General features: G+C 46.5%; 1 protein-coding gene across 9 annotated transcripts in view; it reads right to left on the bottom strand.

Annotated features, from left to right (window-relative positions):
• RIMBP2 (RIMS binding protein 2) overlaps positions 1–16877 on the bottom strand; it is a 295906-nt gene that overhangs the window by 97696 nt on the left and 181333 nt on the right. The gene's annotated exons all lie outside the window — the stretch shown is intronic.

Raw genomic sequence — 16877 nt, 5'->3', positions numbered from 1 at the left:
CTCCAGGACATGTGCTTTCATTTATTCCAAAACAATTACTGGACACTTACTCTGTGCATGCGTACATGCTAAGTCACTTCAGTCATGTCCAACTCTTTGTGACCCTATGGACTGTAGCCCACCAGGCTCCTCTGTCCATGGGGTTCTGCAGGCAAAATACTGGAGTGGGTTGCCGTGCCCTTCTCCAGGGGATCTTCCCGACGCAAGGATCGAACCACGTCTCTTATGTCCCCTGCACTGGCAGGCAGGTTCTCTACCATTAGTGTCACCTGGGAAGTCCCCACTTACTCTGTGCCTGATGCTTAATGCTTGGAATGGAATAACAAACAAGTCAGAGATCATCTCTGTTCTTAAGAAGCTTACATTCTGCTGGGGAGGAGTATGCAGAAAGTAAACAGGGACTCTGGCAAATAAATAAGAATTTCAGAGAAGGATAGAAGAGGATGAGAAAGCAAGGTGGTGTGTAGGGGAGACAGGCAACAGTGGAAAGTCTATTCGAGTCAGACAGGGAGATGACATTTTAGCTGAGACCTGTATGATGACCAGAAGCCGGTCAAGCAGCATTCTGGGGAAAGCTCATGGAAGAAGGAACCAGCTTGGTATGTGTTCACTGGCTGCACCAACCCCTGGGGCAGGGTTCGCGAGACGTGATGGAAAGGGCAGATATGCAACAAATGAGGTGGTGGCCCTGTTGTGGGTTCAGTTCTGCCCCCCAAGTGGATGTATTGAAGCTCTCACTTGACTACATGTCTTGGTCACTAGATACAGATGTGACTTATTTTTAAATGATCGCATGAATGATCCACTTTGGTGAACATCATGGTTGTTTATCCCAGTATGGTAACGCTACAATAAAGATCGTGGGGCACATTATGGGGGCTTTATGTCTTATGTGGACTCCCAGAAGGGAGACTGTAAGAGAAGATGATGCACAAGCTAGGACTTCCCTGGTGGTCCAGTGGTTAAGAATCCACCTGCCAATGCAAGGAACACAGGTTCGATCCCTGCTCTGGAAAGATTCCACATTCTAGTGAGGCAATTAAGCCCAAGTGCCACAACTACTGAGCCCATGAGTTGCAACTACTGCACACCAAGACCCCATGCTCTGCAACAAGAAAAGCCAGTGCAATGAGAAGCCCACACACTGCAACTAAGAGTAGCCCCCGCTCGCCACAATTAGAGAAAGCCTGCATGCAGCAACGAAGACCCAGTGCAGAAAAAAAAAAGGTATGCATAAACTAAAAGAGTATGCATAAACTGCCCACGGACTTCCCTGGTTGCTCAGATGGTAAAGAATCTGCCTGCAATGCAGGAGACCCAGGTTTAATTCCTGGGTCGCGAAGATCCCCTGGAGAAGGGAATGGCAACCCACTCCAGTATTCTTGCCTGGAGAATTCCATGGACAGACCACAGGGTCGCAAAGAGTCGGACACCACTGAGCGACTAACACTTTTGACAACTTTCATAAGCTAAATGTGCTTCCCCGGTGGCTCAGATGGTAAAGAATCTGCCTGCAATGCAGGAGACCTGGTTCCATCCCTGGGTTGGGAAGGTCCCCTGGAGAAGAGAATGGCAACCCACTCCAGTATTCTTGCCTGGAGAATCCCCATGGACAGAGGAGCCTGGCAGGCTATGGTCCATGGGGTCAAAAAGAGTTGGACACAACTGGGAGACTAATTACAACCCAGAAAGGCTGCAGAATTCCCCTCCGGCCGGCAGCCTGCAAGTGCACTTGCTCCCTGCTCCATGCGGGCCCTGGGCACCGTCTCTCCTAAAAGTTTATTAATCTGATGGAGGTATCGGCATCTCGTTGCCATTTTAATTTGCCTTTTCCCGATGATCAGTGACACTGAACAGCTTACATGTTCAGCAGCTCAGAATTCTGATGGGCTGGCTAGGGCTCCCAGCAGAGAACAAAGAACTAGGCTGCCTGCTATAGAGAAAGTCATCAGCTCCATGGTGGGAGCAGAGAAGGTCCAAGTCTCAGAATGAGACCGGGTCCCTCTTTGCTGGATGCAAAGACCCTACCTTCTTTGCTGGATGCAAAGAAGACACGTAAGCGCGCGCGCGCGCGCGTGTGCGTGTGCGTGTGTGTGTGTGTGTGTGTGTGTGTGTGTGTGCGCGCGCGCGCACGCGCGCCCCACAGCACCAGCCAATGATCTGGTAGTGCCTCTTACCCAAACCATCCCCCACGGAGATAGGAACGAGCATGAAGCCCCGAAAGCAATATATTTCCTGTTTCTTGCCTGTCTCTGAACATCTAGATAAAGCTATCAGCTATTTGGATCAAGGGTTTTGCTGGAGATGGAGCCCTAAACATTATTATCATGTTCAGAGAACCCTGGAGGGTTTTATTGGCGTTTGAATATTAGCACACAGAAAATGAACTCCAAAACCTTAATTAAACCTGACAATGACTGTAGGCAGGTTTGTATTCCTAGGTATAAGGAGGAATCTTTCCGCACAGATACGAGGTAAGGGGAGGGGCAGAAAGGAAGGAGCTGGAGATAAGGGAAGATTAATCATCACTGCTAGAGTTACTTATGCATCCCAGATAATCGGGTGTTCATTAACACACAATAATCCTCCAATTATCTGCATTGAAATTGACTAAGCTGTTGATTATGAGAACAAATCCTGGTCCAGAATACTTTTTCCTTTGTCTTTGAAACATAAACTCTAACGGGTTAAGTTAATGTAAAACGTTTTTACAGACTTGGGTCAGATTTCTAGAATTTGCACCGAGTCCTGGTCATTTGACAGGAAGAGGGGCTGCAAAGTTTCGCTTGAGAACCTGCTGCCAGCACTGCAGAGTCGACAAAGTGCTCAGGGATCCTTGAAGTCAAGGAAAAGAATAGTCCTGATGAAGTCACAATTTTTTAAAATTAAATCAAAGTCAGTGTTGAAATGTCTCTCTCCACGGTCTTAGCAGGAGATGTCTGAATACTTAAATGATTCGGGGCTTCCCAGTGCCACAAGTGGTAAAGGATCTGCCTGCCAATGCAGGAGATGCAAGAGATGCAGGTTAGTTCCTGGGTCTGGAAGATCCCCTGGAGGAGGGCATGGCTACCCACTCCAGTATTCTTGCCTGGGAAATCCCATGGACAGAGGAGCCTGGTGGGCTACAGTCCATGGAGTCGCCAAGAGTCGGACACAACTGAGCATGCAAATTTTGAGTTTTGAGTTTTTGAGTGTGTTAGTGGGAGTGGAAGGGAAAAACACCCTGGTGGAGTCTCTCTCTCTCTCCAGGAACCTTTTTCCAAAAGATGTGACACAGCTTCTGGATGGATGTGAATTTAGAGGATGCTGTTCACCCTCCCATCACAGCTGTCCGGCACCTTCTCCTAGGCTGTGGTTCCCACTGGGCTCCAGGACCTGCTCTCAGGCCCTGGGGGTGGACAGCTGCCTGCTCTGCTGGTCTCCTGTCTCACCAGGCCCGGTACTCCCTACTGTCTCCTGGCCCATGCCTCTTGAAATGATCTCAGTGTTGAGGTCTCTTAGCTGAAACACTTGGAGCATGCCATCTTCCCTGCCAGGATGCTAACGCCATCCTAAAATAGAGACACATCTCTGCTCCATCTAACAAATGGAGCCATCTTTCGGGTCCTGAGAAAGAAGACACAAGGCAGAGGCAGGGTATGCTCTGGTCACATACGGAAAATGAACAAGTTCTTTTTGTTTCACTGGAGCTGCTAAGATGCTAAGGACCTAGACTATCTTACATATCCAGCAATAAGAAATTTACATGAAAAAACACTAGGCTTTTTTTTTTTTTTTTTTTCAGAATCCTTGAGTCAGAGAAGTTGAAGAAAAAAATTGTTTGGTATACTCCCTTTTATCACAAGGTTAGACACACTTGTGCCAAGACCTAAGCAGAGGACTGTTGAACTTGGAGGTGGGGAGCTCCATGGTGGGGGACATCCTTGTTTGACAGTTACCCAGCTTGGGCAAAGCAGAGGTTGGAAATCATAAACTCTCCAGCAGTTTGTCCTCTTGGGGAATCTCAGTTTTTGCCAGAAAGAGACTGCACTTGATTTGTGGTTAAATTTTTACAAAAATGCTTGTAAGCCCCAAAGAAGCAATCTTTCTAGACAAGCTTCCTCAACCACAAGACTTCATCTGCTCCATTATTCTTCACAATGACAGAAGGGGTCTATGGTAACAGACCATGTCAGTATAACATCGTCTCTCACTCATGCATTCACCTGTGTACTCATTAATTCTGTGATTAATGTATGCTTGTATTCATTAATTCATTTGTGCATTCATTACTTCATGCATTCACTCATTCACTAATTTACTCAATCAACATTTACTGACTGCCTTCTAGATGCCAGATCTTGTCCTAAAAGCTGAAAGTCCCTCTCAAGGAGGTTACATTTTGGTAGGAGAAAACAAACAATATACAAGTAAACAATTAAAACAAGCAAGATAAGTTTTCTCAGAAGAAACTAAAATCAGAGGATGAACATTCACTAATTTACTCAATCAACATTTACTGAGTGCCTTCTAGATGCCAGATCTTGTCCTACAAGATGTAACAAAGTCCCTCTCAAGGAGGTCATATTTTGGTAGGAGAAAGCAAACTATATACAAGTAAACAATTAAAACAAGCGAGGTAAGTTTTCTCGGAAGAAACTTAAATCAGAGGATGTGATAGCAACCTCTTATCACAGGTAAGATGGCCAAGAGAGGCATCAACAAGTAAGTGACATGAAACCAAGACCTGATTAACTGACCCGGAGTCAGAAATACAAAGTGTGGAGAGAAACAGCACCAGAAGGTGGAAGAAGCAGTAAGTGCAAAGGCCCTGGGGCAGAGACAAGTGCAGTAAGTTCCAGAAAGACAGGAATAGCCAGTGTAGCCAGGTCCAGGCTGTAAATGGGTCATGGTAGGATGAGGTCATGAGGGCTGAAGGATTACCTGGGGGCCAAAGAGCACAGGGTCCTGCAGGAAAAAGTTTAGACTTTCATCTCTGTGTAGTAAGAGGAAATGGGTGGGGGTAAGAAGTGGGGATGTGACTCAATTTCTGTTTTATTAAGGTGACTGTGTCTCCACTTGAGGGGATAATCCATCTTAGGAAGGACATATCAAAGCTGAGGATGTACCTCTTGGCTACTATACACAGGGCAGACTTGAGAATATCCTTCGTTCAGCCCACGAGCATTTATTGTGTGGTTTCTCTATGCCAGACTGGGCAGTGGTGATACACTGATAGGGAAAAAAGATACGGAGCCAGCCCACATTGCGCTTTCTGGGAGGGTAACAAGACCAAAAATGATCCAGAAAGCAGAACACAGCAAGTGCAAAGGCTCTGGGGTGGCTGGAGCATGCCCACCAGAAGAACCAAGAGGAAGCAGTGTGTCTTATTGTGAGGAGGAGGCTTGGCCTTCCAGACCTCAAGTTATCTGACTCCTCAGGGTCTCCTTGGCCTTGTTGTCTTTGTATTCCCCTTTCCATTCTATTTCTGCAATTCTGGCCTCTGCCCTGTCCCTCAAACCTAGACTTCTGTCTCAAGCCTTTATACTTGCTGTTCCCTCTGCTGGAACATTCGTTCCCCAGATTTCTGCACAACTCCCTTTCTCCCTTCATCCAGCTCTCTATTCACATGTCACACTATCAGTGAGACCTTCCCAACCACTGAATGTAAAGTAGTACTTTTATCTTTATCATGCTTTGTCATCCCCTGACATATACATCAATCTGTTTATTAATTCACTGCCAGAATCAAGGGCAGCACCCAGCAAGTATTTGGCACACATTAGGTGCTCAATAAATATCAGTTGAGTGCAAGCGTGTGTCCGCAGGTATGAGTTTTCATCAGGGTCATTACACTGGAATATCTGCAGGAAACTAGGGTCCAAGGCATCTGGGGTTCATTTTCTCTGAAAAGCAGCATATGCTGTCTTACTTTTCCAGCTATCCAAGTGCAAATCTACTTGGCAGCCCCCTGATAGAGCAAAAGAGGCCTCTGAAACACACTATCACCAACTCTGTGTGCTGGTGGACTCCTGATTTGCATAACATCACACACCACTGGCTTCCCTGGTAGCTCAGTTGTTAAAGAATCCGCCTGCAACGCAGGAGATCCCGGTTTGATTCCTGGGTTGGAAGATCCCACTGGAGAAGGGCTAGGTTACACACTCCAGTATTCTTGGGTTTCCCTTGTGGCTCAGCTGGTAAAGAATCCACCTGCAAAGCAGAAGACCTGGGTTCGATCCCTGAGTTGGGAAGATCCCCTGGAGCAGGGAAAGTCTACCCACTCCAGTACTCTGGCCTGGAGAATTCCATGGACTGTATAGCCCATAGGGTCGCAAAGAGTCAGACACAACTGAGCAACTTTCACTTCACTTCACTTCACACACCTTAGGGAGAAAGCACACATTGTTGCAGCAAAGACATTACTTTACCGACAAAAGTCTGTCTAGTCAAAGCCATGGTTTTTTCAGTAGTCATGTATGGGTGTAAGAGCTGGACCATAAAGAAAGCTGAGTGCCAAAGCATTGATGCTTTCGAACTATGGTGTTGGAGAAGACTCTTGAGAATCCCTTGGACAGTAAGGAGATCCAACCAGCCAATCCTAAAGGAAATCAATCCTGAATATTCATTGGAAGGACTGATGCTGAAGCTGAAGCTCTAATACTTTGGTCACCTGAGGCGAAGAACTGACTCACTGGAAAAGATTCTGATGCTGGGAAAAACTGAAGGCAGGAGGAGAAAGGGATGACAGAAGATGAGATGGGTGGATGGCATCACTGACTTGATGGACATGAGTTTAAGCAAGCTCCGGGAGTTGATGATGGACAGGGAGGCCTGGTGTGCCACAGTCCGTGGGGTCACAAAGAATCGGACACGACTGGGCGACTTAATTGAACTGAACTGAAACTGAGTTATCTGTATGAAGACACGTGGCCCATCAGCGATATTTGGAAACAAAAGAGCCAACACACGAATGTGACCAATGGAGTAATTATCAGTTCAGACAGATGCTGAATGCATGTTGGCCCAACTCCAGAGCTGTAATCACACCACATTAACATAAAATGAGCGTTCTTCATTTACCGACCATGTGTCCCCTCTGCAGCCATCCCTCGGAACTCTGAAGATGGTGTCAGGTACGAGGTAATACAATTTAGTTGACGACTGTGATCACCAGATGTTCAAATGACAGGGCACCTCGATCACCTTGGGACCATCACACTTTAACCCCTATGAATTGCTCCTGCCTTTCATATCATCTGATCACTGAATGAAGCCACTTCTTGAGGATTAGCGGGTTGGTCCCCAGCATGAGGACAGAGGGTCTCCTGCACCAAGGATCCCATGGTCACAGCGTACTTCATCTCCAACACAAGGTGGTTCCCTGACCACCAACCCACACCCCAGTGATCCACATCACAGCCAATGACTCCATCTCTCATCCAAGCACACTTCTGAACCCTTGGCATCATCCTTGACCCCTCCCTGTCTGTCATATTCCATGGCAAATTCTTCAACAAATCTTGCTGATTTCACCTTGAAAATACACCTAGACCTGATCACTCCTGTCTCCCCTCTACTCCCACCTTGGGAAAGCACCCACATCTCGTGTCTCAAGCATCACTCCTGATCTACCACCTTCCTTCCACCCCTGCTCCTCATCTCTCATTGTGGCCACTGCAATGACCCTTGACAAATGAAAAGCAGAAGCAACTCATCTCGTCAGCTATCTACCACTCCCTGAGGAGCATCGATCCCTCCCTAGATCCACAGACTTGGTAAGGTGACATCACAGCGCCTGCAAGCTAATGGGAGGGAGGGTGGTGAGAGGGACATGCACTATTCTGGCCTGGTCCTCACGGTCTTCCAGGGTGTCACTCTCTTTCATGGCCGTTATACCCTGATTAGAAGCTTTAATTAGCCTGCTGGAACATTCGGGAACAAAGCCAGTCAACCCGACCCAAACCATCTCACATCAACCAATAGCCGGCCAACTTCATGTCCAGCCAAGTCCAGCTAAGATGACAGCACCGTTGAGCCAAGCCACAGACTCTCAGCAGTATGAGACATTCTTGTTTTGAGCCATGGGTTTGGGGGAGGCTTGTTATGCAGCGGTATTATGACAAAGGTGTGTCTCATGACACTTAGAACAGAAACACTTGGAATTCTACTTGGGCCCATAAGATGCTACCAGACCGACCTCGCCCCAATCTAAGCTTCATTTCCAACTCCCGCCCTTCCCTCCCTGTTCACCAGCCATCTGGCTGATCCTTGGACCTGTCTGGAATCCTCCCATCCCTCCACCTGCCTGGTGCTCCGCCCCTGAATGTTGACAAGCCCTTCCCCCCACTTCATTGAGAAGCTCTGCTGAGTGGAGGTGTCTGAGACAGGATGCCTCCCAGCCACTCATTCTTGTGCCGTTGATTTACAAAGCTGTGTTAATTTCTGTTATACAGCAAAGTGCTTCAGTTATACATATATTTACATTCTTTTTCATATTCTTTTCCATGATGGTTTATCATAGGATGCTGAATATATGTGCTGTACACTAGAACCTTGTCATTTCCAGCTACATTTTTGAAGGATCACTACGTCACTTCCTACTGCCTGGCTCTAATTTATTTTTCTTCTAAGCATTTGTTGCTGCCTGACATCATGTTACAAATGCTTGTCTTTTTCTGCATGAACTGTTCCCAATGACTCGGTTTTGTAACTACAGCAATCCCTGCTGTGGGGAACTGGGCCTGGAACACAAGCAGTGCTCAAGTGACAATTGTGATTGAACGAACAAATGAATGATTGAATGGTCATGCAATAAACACCCACAGGCCGGGGATACCACGCCTTGTTCCAACTGTGTAGACTTCTGTTGAGATGTTCAGGTACATCTTTTTACCCTGATAAGGGGGCTGAGGGTGCGGCAATTTCCAACCAAACAAGACGAATAGACACAGGGGAGCCTTCTCATCTCACCTTTGTTCAGACTCTGATGTTTTCCATCTCATGGTATTGTTTTAAAATATTTTTATTTATTTATTTGACTGTGTCGGGCCCTAGTTGTGGCACATGTGGGATCTTTAGTTGCAGTATGCGGGATCTAGCTTCCTAACCAAGCATTGAACCCAGGCCCCCAACTTCGGAACTTGGCGTCTTGGCGTCTTAGCCACTGGACCACCACAGAAGTCTCATCTCTTGGTATTTTTAATTCCATAGACCAGAAATGGGTCCAGGAATATTAAATTTCCTCTTCTTCAATTCCCACCACAAAGAACACTTCTTGGGTTCCTCCTAAGTGTAGGAAATCTGGCTTCAAAGATTCTCCCCAATTTTCCTTGCTAACAGCTGAAGACAATGGCCTGAGGAACCCACATGTCTTTAGAAATAATAAGGACTTGCCCGACTGGTCAGTGGCTAAGACTGTGCTCCCAGGGCAGGGGCCCAGGTTACTTTCTGGTTGGGGAACTAGATCCCACATGCCGCAACTAAGAGTTCACATACTTCAAACCCAACACAGTCAAATAAATCAATAAAAGTTTTAAAATAAAAAGTAAAAATAATAATTGATGAATTCACTGTATACATACATATTGTTTAATCATGCTTATTTCTGAAACCCCAAAAGAAAGGCACATGGGAAAATTGCCCCTCAGTTGCTATGAAGATGCTTCAGAAGGTATTTTCTACTATACTGTTCTGCGTCCTCCTCTAACATAACATTCTAAGTAAGACCATCACGTTTCGTTTTCCATGCTTTGTTTTTCTGGGGAAACAGTAGGTTCCTTTCTCTAAGGAATGCGAATTACATAATTGTTTCCATTTCCCTGTATATCCAGGCTGCATGGAGACACAGGCCAAATTAGATTTTAAAGTAACTATGTCTAACTTCCAAGCTGGTGAATTTAAATTCTCCTTTCTCTTTATCTGAATTTTCTCCTTCCATTCATATTATCTGTGCATGTTCTATTACACATGATGGTTTTTTGTGATTTGACGATATTCTGGGAAATAAGCACGATAAAAATATATATATGCAGACAGTGAATTCATCAAGTATTATTTTTACTTTTTATTTTAAAATTTTTATTGATTTATTTGACTGTGTTAGGTTTGCAGTATGTGAACTCTTGCAGCATGTGGGATCTAGTTCCCCAACCAGGGGTTGAACCTTGGCCCCCCGCACTGGGAGCACAGAGTCTTAGCCACTGCACCACCCAGGCAAGTCTCTATTATTTTTAAAAGTATAAAAATCAGAACAAATTCAAATCTGGTAAAATATTATCCATTTGGTTAGGGCAGGGGGTTCTAGACAGTTTCAGTATTATTCTAATCAGATTGTCTTAGAAAACAGCCACATATTCAATCTTATCTTAGTTTCACAAATAGCTTTTGTATTTTGAAGGAAAAGATAGGTTCCATTCACAATTCGGAGAAGGAAATGGCAACCCACTCCAGTATTCTTGCCTGCAGAATCCCATGGACAGGGGAACCTGGCAGGCTATAGTCCATGGGGTCACAAAGAGTCAGACACGACTTAGCAGCTACATATTCCCAGTTTCGTAAAAAAAACAGGGATGAGGTGATTCTGTGAGCTGGTCACCAGTTCCTATCCCAAACCAGCGGCACAGCATCTTTGCTTCTCCCAGATGAGGGTCAGGGGTCAGCCATGTGGTCCAGGTTCCGCTGTAGGTATGCTGACGCTGGAATCCTGCACCACCCAAATTCCCCTTCACTGGGCAAGTTCTCTTTGTGTGTGCGTGTTAAATCGTCTCAGTCATGTCTAACAAGGGCATGTCAACCCATGCCGGTATTCTTGCCTGGAGAAGCCCATGGACAGAGTTCTCTCTGGTTCTCAGCAAATTAGGTTGACCAACACCAGTCTGGGGATTCAATTTAATTCAAATCAATGACAACCTCAGACCGTACATCACACTCCAGGAGTTGTGAGGATGTCCAGGAACTTCCGGAAACACAAGGTCATCACTTTACCTGAGTTAACAGAAATGATAGTGTTTTCTAAGTCAAGTCAGCTGCATCTCAGCTCAGCACGGCAATCACCTCCTCCTTTCTCCATCACCCACTGATGGGCTTTGCTGCTCAAGGGGGTAAAAAAGGCTAAAGGGGGCGGTGGGGTGTGTGGAATGGATTGAGAGTCTGAGGTTAGCAGATGCAAACTAGTATATAGAGAAGGAATAAACAACAATGTCCTACTGTATAGCACAGGGCACGCTATTCAATATCCTGTAATAAACCATAACAGAAAAGAATACATACGTATAACTGAATCACTTTGCTTTACAGGAGAATTTAGCACAATATTGTAAATCAACTATATGTCAATTAAATAAATTCTTAAAACATAATAAAATGGGCTTCTCTGGTAGCTCAGATGGTAAAGAATCTGCTTGCAATGCAGGAGACCCACCTTCAATCCCTGGGTTGGGAAGATCCCCTGGAGAAGGACTGGCTACCCCTTCCAGTATTCTTGCCTTGGAAATTCTACAGACAGAGGAGCCAGGCAGGCTACAGTCCATGGGGTTGCAAAGAGTCATACACTACTGAGCCTTAACACTTTCACTTTCACCAAATTGGAAAAAAAAGGCTAATTTTGAATAGCCCTTTTATTACCAAGACCAAATTATCAGAAGAACATGGTGTATTCAACTGGTCCAAGTTGAAGCAATGCTGACAAAACATGAGTTTCCTGGCTTGAGAGTGGTTCTTTGAAAGCAGAAAAGTTTAGCAGGTTCTGTCCAAGAGCCCAGCGATTTCAGCAACTCTATCAGGCTTGTCACCTCCCTGATCTTTTCCCTCCTGCTCTCAGGCCAAAAGGCTCTCAGTGTCCAGTGTAAGGAAAGGGCAGGTCCCACAGGGTTTTGCAAAATCACAAGACGCACTTTCCTTCAACTGCCATGGAATCAGTTCAGTTCAGTTCAGTTGCTCAGTTGTGTCCAACTCTTTGCGACCCCATGAATCACAGCACGCCAGGCTTCTCTGTCCATCACCAACTCCCAGAGTTTACTCAAACTCATGTCCATTGAGTTGGTGATGCCATCCAGCCATCTCATCCTCTGTCATCCTCTTCTCCTCCTACCCCCAATCCCTCCTAGCATTAGGGTCTTTTCCAATGAGTCAACTCTTCGCATGAGGTGGCCAAAGTATTGGAGTTTCAGCTTCAGCATCAGTCCTTCCAATGAACACCCAGGACTGATGTCCTTCAGGATGGACTGGTTGGATCTCCTTGCAGTCCAAGGGACTCTCAAGAGCCTTCTCCAACACCACAGTTCAAAAGCATCAATTCTTCGGTGCTCAGCTTTCTTCACAGTCCAACTCTCACATCCATACATGACTACTGGAAAAACCATAGCCTTGACTAGACGGACCTTTGTTGGCAAAGTAATGTCTCTGCTTTTTAATATGCTGTCTAGATTGGTCATAACTTTCCTTCCAAGGAGTAAGCGTTTTTTAATTTCATGGCTGTAGTCACCATCTGCAGTGATTTTTGGAGCCCCCCAAAATAAAGTCTGACACTGTTTCCACTGTTTCCCCATCTATTTGCCATGAAGTGATGGGACCAGATGCCATGATCTTAGTTTTCTGAATGTTGAGCTTTAAGCCAACTTTTTCACTCTCCTCTTTCACTTTCATCAAGAGGCTTTTTAGTTCTCTTCACTCTCTGCCATAAGGGTGGTGTCATCTGCATATCTGAGGTTATTGATATTTCTCCCAGCAACTTGATTCCAGCTTGTGCTTCTTTCAGCCCAGCGTTTCTCATGATGTACTCTGCATAAGTTAAATAAGCAGGGTGACAATATACAGCCTTGATGTACTCCTTTTCCTATTTGGAACCAGTCTGTTGTTCCATGTCCAGTTCTAACTGTTGCTTCCTGACCTGCATATAGGTTTCTCAAGAGGCAGGTCAGGTGGTCTGGTATGCCTATCTCTTTCAGAATTTTCCACAGTTTATTGTGATCCACACAGTCGAAGGCTTTGGCATAGTCAATAAAGCAGAAATAGATGTTTTTCTGGAACTCTCTTGCTTTTTCGATGATCCAGCGGATGTTGGCAATTTGATCTCTGGTTCCTCTGCCTTTTCTAAAACCAGCTTGCCATGGAATCAACTCCCTTACAAAGGACATGCCTCTTCTAATCTCCAGATCTTTTTTGTCTCTTTTTGCATGGAGCACAAATCTTTTGAGAAAGAGCCCCGTTTGCCTCCACTAAGGCCCCTGTCCCAGGCCAGCCTGGTTGGGCTTGTCCTGCAATTCAGCCCTCCTGCAGGGGCCCCATGGCTCATCCACTCATTACAAGGGTACTGAGGAGAAGAATTTTATGAAGGGGTTTGGGATCGACATGTACACACTGCTATATTTAAAATGGATAACCAACAAGGATCTCCTGTGTAGCGCCGGAAACTCTGCTCAATGTTATGTGGCAGCCTGGATGGGAGGAGAGTTGAGGGGAGAAAGGATACATGTATATGATGACTGAGTCTCTTTGCTGTCCACCTGAAGCTATCACAACACTGATAATTGGCTATATTCCAATATAAAATAAAAAGTTAAAAGAAAAAGAAACTTTCTGAAGGTACTCAGTGCCTGGCTTTGTTCCAGAAATAAAGCTAGGAGTGGATGGCATCAGGGCAGAGTGGAGAACAGAGGTCTGAAGAGGTGAGGGTGACCACACGGCCTGGGCTGAGGCCAGTAAGGGCACCAGGCTTTGGGTAAGTGACTGGGGCGGGAGGAAGGGTCACATGGATGGTTTGAGGATGGTGCTGGGATCTTATTTCTAATTTTACAGTACTGCTCTGGCTGCCAAGTGAAGAATAGGACACAACAGTAGTGGGAGCTGGTGACCCAGGGGAGGCGGTGACCAGGATCCCAGGCCCATAATACTGTCACTTGTCCCCATGGGCCCCTCACAGCCTCTAACCTCTCCTGCTCTTGCTGCCTTCCTGGTGACAAAGATGACCATGCCCACTGATGGCTGTCCATGGCCTGCTCATCAGCTAAAGTCTCATCACCCAATTTCACCCTTAGAAATGGAACCAAAGGGAGGAGCCCAACCAGACCCCACACTCTCTCCTTACAGACCACAGTCCAGCTCCCCAGACCCTGGGATTCCACACCCCAAAGTCCCCAAGCTCACACTCAGCTCCTGCACAGTCCCCCTCCCCAGTCTACGTCCCCACCAAAGGCCGATGACAGCCCTGGTGTGTACCCCCTGGACCAGAAGGCAGCCAAGGAGAGGCTGTTTGCAGGGCACCACAGACAGAACCTGGATGTGAACTCAGGTGTCTCCATGTGTGCAAGGCCCTGAGGATGAGGCCCAAAGCCCAGGTCAGACAGAAGGGTGGCGGGGCCCCTAAAGCTGGGAATGCACAGCCCTTCATCCACTCTGGATGAGAGGAAAGACTGGCCTGAAACCCAGCAGGCAGGCAGGAGACACAGAAGGGAACTTCACATCCCAGAATTATAAACGGGGCCTCCTCTGCTCACAGGTAGCATTGGTCCTATTGGCACCTCCCTCAAACACTCTAGGGTGGAGCAGGCTGAATAATGTTCCCCAAAGATGTTCACCCCTCTTGCCCTGGGGGACTTGGGACTACGTCAACTTACAGGACAAAGGGATTTTTCACTGGGATTAAGTTAAGGATGTTGAGATGGGGAGATTGTCCAAGTGGAGTGTCATCACAGGTTCCTGACACAAGGCAGGCAAGAAGTCAGAGAAGAGAGAAGATGCTAATTGCTGGCTTTGCAGGGAGGGGGAGGGACCGGGAGCAGCTGTCAGAAGGTAGAGACGGCAGGAAATGGTCTCCCCATAACCTTCTGAGAGGCAGGCAGTTCTACCAACACCTTGATTTTAGCCCATGTGACTCATTTTGGATCTGACCTCCTGAAGTGTAAGAGAATATATTTGTTGACTCACAGGCTTGGAGAACGAACCTACGGTTGCTAAAGGGAAGGATAGGGGGAGGGGATAGTTAGGGAGTTTGGGATGGACTTGTGCACACATGTGCTTTATTTAAAATGTGTAACCAACAAGGACCTACTGTATAGCATCCAGAACTCTGTTCAAAGTTATGTGGCAGCCTGGATGGGACGGGGCTTGGGGAAAACAGATACATATAAATGTATGGCTGAGTCCCTTCACTGTCCACCTTAACCTACTACAACTCTGCTTGATAATCGGCTATGTGTGTGTGCATGTGCTAAGTCGATTCAGTCGTGTCCGACTCTCTGATCCCATGGATCATAGACTGCCAGGCTCCTCTGTCCATGGGATCCTCCAGGCAAGAATACTGGAGGGAGTTGCCATGCGCTCCTCCAGGGGATCTTCCTGACCCAGGGATCGAATCCACATCTCTTATATGTCTCCTGCATTGGCAGGTGGGTTCTTAGCTTGGGAAGTCCTAATCGACTATGTGCTGCGCTGTGTTTAGTCGCTCCATTGTATCTGACCCTTTGCGACCCCATGGACTGCAGCCCACCAGGCTTCTCTGTCCACGGGGATTCTCCAGGCAAGAACACTGGAGTGGGTTCCCATACCTTCCTCCAGAGAATCTTCCCAACCCAGGGATCGAACCCAGGTCTCCTGCATAGAAGGCAGATTCTTTACCGTCTGAGCCACCAGGGAAGCTCCTATACCCCAATAGAAAATAAAAAGTTTTCTAAAAAAAAAAAAAAAGCTTTTGCACATGAAAAAAGAGAGAAAATATATCTGTTTTATTTTACATTGTGACAATTTGTTATAGCAACAATTAGACACTAACACAGTTTCTCAACCTTGGTGCCAATGACATTTTGGGCCACTTAGTTCTCTGCTGTGGAAGCGGTCCTGTACATTGTGGGAGGGTTAGCAACATCCCTGGCCTCTGCCCATGAGATGCCAATAGCCCCCTCCCCAGTCATATACATCAAAAATGTCTCCAGATTGTCAAATGCCTCCTGCAGGCATGGTCACCCAGGAGGTACAGACACCCAGAACCTCTACCCTACACTCTCCTTCATGGTGACTTTACTCCAACAGACCCTCAGCAAAGCCCCTGGGTATATTCTGCTTTCCCAACCCATCCTCCACTGGCTCCACCAAACACTAACCACCACCTTTCCCAACCTCTATGGGTAGAGAGTTGAATGAAGCACAGTTTGTGCCCTGAGAGAACTCACAGTGGTCCAGGTAGCTCCTGAAATTAATAATTACATGGCATCTCACTCCATGAGGGCTATGTTCTAAATTCAGAGCAAAGGGTAAAAAGAAACATGGTCAGGGTTAGCCTTGGTCTTTCCTCCAGAGAGAGCCAGGGAGACACTTGGGGGCCTCTCAGACACCCCCAGCATTGGGCGTGGCTCTGTCACCTCCTGAATCACACGAAGGTGCGGTTCCCCTCTAGGACCAGCAGAAAGAATAGGGCATCTTTACTTTCAAACTGGGGACTTCACCGATGGCTGAGCGGTAAAGAATCCGCTTGCAATGCAGGAGATTCGGGTTCGATCCCTGGGTCAGGAAGATCTCCTGGAGGAGGAAATGGCAACCGACTCTAGTATTCTTGTCTGAGAAATCTCATGGACAGAGGAGCCTGGCGGGCTACAGTCCAAAGTGTTGAAAAGAGTTGGACACGACTAAGCATGAGCACGCACATGCACTCTTAAATTGAGATGTAATTCACATACCATAGAATCACTCCTTAAAGCGTACAATTCAGAGGTGTTGGTACATTCACAATGCTTGGTAATCATCACACTAATTCCAGAATATTTTCATCACACCCAAAAGAAACCCTGTATCCATTTTGCACCTCACCCTAGTCCTTACCAATCATGGATCTGAGTCCCCTCAGGGTTCTAGCAGTTCCCCCAAATAAGCTAAAGGTGGATTTAAAGTCACTTCCTCTTGCAGGA

This window comes from Cervus canadensis, chromosome 1, assembly GCF_019320065.1.
Source record: "Cervus canadensis isolate Bull #8, Minnesota chromosome 1, ASM1932006v1, whole genome shotgun sequence".
In the NCBI taxonomy this organism is placed as follows: Eukaryota; Metazoa; Chordata; class Mammalia; order Artiodactyla; family Cervidae; genus Cervus; species Cervus canadensis.
This window is presented reverse-complemented; position numbering and strand designations above follow the sequence as displayed.